Source organism: Monodelphis domestica, chromosome 8 (genome assembly GCF_027887165.1).
Source record: "Monodelphis domestica isolate mMonDom1 chromosome 8, mMonDom1.pri, whole genome shotgun sequence".
Classification (NCBI taxonomy): Eukaryota; Metazoa; Chordata; class Mammalia; order Didelphimorphia; family Didelphidae; genus Monodelphis; species Monodelphis domestica.
The window spans coordinates 131,281,632-131,285,002 of NC_077234.1; the positions used below are offsets into that span (position 1 = coordinate 131,281,632).

The 3,371-nt window shown below is 33.0% G+C and overlaps 1 pseudogene; it reads left to right on the forward strand.

Moving 5' to 3' along the window:
* Nucleotides 1–2,997: 2,997 nt before the first annotated feature.
* On the forward strand, nucleotides 2,998–3,098 carry LOC130456056 (U6 spliceosomal RNA; annotated as a pseudogene).
* Nucleotides 3,099–3,371: the final 273 nt, after the last annotated feature.

Consider the following 3,371-nt stretch of genomic DNA (forward strand, 5'->3'; position numbering starts at 1 on the left):
GGTTTAAAAGACTGAAGGACAGGGTGAGTAGAGAAGAAAGATTTTGTATTAAATACTCAACTGGAAATGGACAAAAGTAGATCCAAAAGGAACTAGAGACAGATATAATAAAAAAAGGAAAGGGAAATGAACAACTTAAATTTAAGAAACATAGAATGAAGTAGTTAAACAAGATAACAGGAGAAACCTATAGAAATGCACTCCCATGTTGGTAAACTTATGGCATGCTTGGCAGAGGGGGCTGCTCCCCTCTCCCTCTCCACATGTGTATGTGGACATTTCTCTCATCACCTGCCCCTCTGCCCAGCAATCCAATGGGAATGCTCATTCTCTCCCCTTGGTGGGGTAAGGTGGGGGCTCACATGTGGTGTAAGTGTTGTAGTTTGGGCACTCAGTCTCTAAAAGGTTCACCATCACTGCACTAGCCTATCAAAGTAGTAAAAGTAAATCAGTCAAAGGGGAAAATGTTGCTATAAAAGAGGTAATAGAAATTAGTAGAAAATTATTTAATGGAGGAAAACACAAGTCTAATAATCACAATCTAATCTATGAATCTATTGAACAATCAAATAACATGACTTGCAGATCTGATTAGAAATAAAGATACATACAAAATTAAAAAGAACTAAATAATTAGATAAGTAAAATATTTATGACACACAAAGTAAAAGTTGAAATCCTATTTTAAAGAGTCTGAGTAATGAGTAAAATTATCAAGAAGATATTTATTAAAAATTGACAAGATAACACTATATGGAAAAACAACATAAAAGTTATAAAGGGAAATAAAAAAGTAGGAGTAAAAGGGATGGTCATTCCAAAGTCTCATTATATTTCAGAGTAGGAGTTATCAAACATTCTCTTGCATGGGTTCACAGAGAAAAACATAGGTTAGCAGAGACCAGATGAATAAAAGGCTCATGCAGCTATCTTGATTTTAATCTGTTAAAAATGGGGGGGGGGGTTAGGAAGTTTGTATGACAGGTAGGCTTAGGGGAAAAGGTCATTAGTTAAGTTTTGGTCATGTTGAGTTTGACATGCCCATAGGATATCTATTCAAAATTTCTAATACACAGTTGATATTGTCTGAGTGAATCTCAAGGGAGAGATTTTTCCTGAATATAGAAACCTGACAGAGAGATGATAATTGATTTATGAAAGTTGATAAGGTCACCAAGTGAACATCTAGAGAAGAAAAACAAAAGCAAGATGACAAAAAAGCCTTGGGCAATACCTATGTTAACTGAGAAAGACAAATGATGATCCAGAAAAAAGACTGAGGAGGAATCAAATAGTTGAGATGAGAACCAAAAGAGTAGTGCCATTGAAAACTTGGAAAAGAAAAAGCACCCAACTAGGAAGTGTCTGAGGTCACATTTGGACCCAAGATCTCAGTATTTTCAGGTCTTACTTCCTATCCACTGAGCCACCTAGCTGCCCCATAAGGAAATAATTAAGGAATGACTTATTTTACAGTAATAATTTCATTTTCATTATGTTATTCAGCGCTCTTAAACCTATATATTTCTCTAAGAAACCAATGGCTTCTTTTAACACTGTAATTCTTTGCTGTCTCACATTCCTTATACCAGTTTCATAATTTCCAATATGTTTCTAACCTACTCAAATCTTTCTATAGAAGTCACAGAATATTAAAGTATATGTTGACTTGACTAGGAGGGTTTTACTGAGTTCCTCATAGAATTGCTTTAAATTCTCATCTGAAATGGTTACAAAGGAAGAGGCTAAAGTTATTTTCATGATGATATTTTTGTAAGTACTTATATGACACAATTTGGTGACAAAGTGAATAGAGTACTTGGCTTAAAGTTAGGAATATTCATCTTCCTGAATTCAAATCTAGCTTCAGACACTTACTAGCTGTGTGATCCTAGGGCAAGTCACTTAAACTATTTGTCTCAGTTCCTCATCTGTAGAATGATCTAGAAAAGAGAATGGTAAACCATTCCTGTATTTTTGCAAAAACAAACAAACCAAATGAGGGGTCATGAAGAGCCAGACATGACTGAACAATGAACAACAAAATATTGACACTGCAATATGAAATTACCAATTACCCCCCTGAAATTATGTTTCTTATTGAGCTTGGGAATATATTAAAACCACCTCTATAAAGTCCTCTATTTGCCTTTCCATGGAGATTCGTGAGCCTCTTTTTCCATTTAGCTAGAATTATGTTTTCATTTATGGTGAGAATGTTAAGATTGATATGATTGAGTTCTTTATATCCTGATAAAGGTCACTCACTGAGCATGTAATTTTCATTTAAAGTACCGTAAGCTAAACTAAATTTTATATTAAATGGGATAATAATTGCAAGTCACTATTTCTGGCCCATAGTTAGTACTATCTAAATGCTAGTTATTATCTGATCTAAAAGATAATTTTTCATCATCTACTTTCCCATTCTCTACTACTCTGCCAATATCACTGCTGAAACCAAAAGGGACCTCATAGGATTGAAGGTTATTCTGTGTTTTCTTTGTTTCATGGGTTTCCATGGCCAAAGAATTCATTGCCAAGTGACCAGATTACTTAAGTGATGAGTCTTTCCAAATGTAACTAGACTGCTATGGAGAACACAGACTAGGTGCACTGTTGGGTCCATATTCTAAGCCTTTCTGACATGGAATAATTGGTAAAAACTTTTACTCCACTAATGTAATCTTTGAATCCAGATTTATCTCTATGCCATGATGAGACATTAGAGTAGCACTATGGATGTCCTGATAACTAGAGGTTCTAAGTATAAAAAGTAACATCCTAAAAATAATATTTGGTAAAATAGAGGTTTTATCACTCATAGCTATAGATGTACATACATTTTATAATCATCCAGGGGAAGGAAAATATTGTCAAAATAAATATATTATTTTTAATGATCTAAAAATGTATAAATGCAATTCAGTAAAAATTTGGGAAAATAGTGCTTGTAAAAAATTTGCATTGTTTTACTAATAAATGTCTGATGGTCTTGTTTCTAAGGAACATACACTAAAATTGGAATAATATGGAAAAGATTAACTTGTATCCTCTACAAGGATGACATGCAAATTTATAAAGCATTCCATATTTTTATAACATAAAAATGGATATATGACCTGAATAGAAAAGGTCATATCATAAAAAATAGAAAAAAAACAAAATCACACCTATGGCCAGGTGAAGAATTATTGTAGCTGACAGGAAACCTTAAAAAAGAAAAACAGAAAATGTTGAATACATGAAATCAAGAGACCCTTATACAAATAAATTTGATAAAGAATTACAAAATAAATAGTTGCATCAGCAAATATTTCTATTACAGATATGTCTGATATACAAATTATATGTGGAACTGATAACACCAA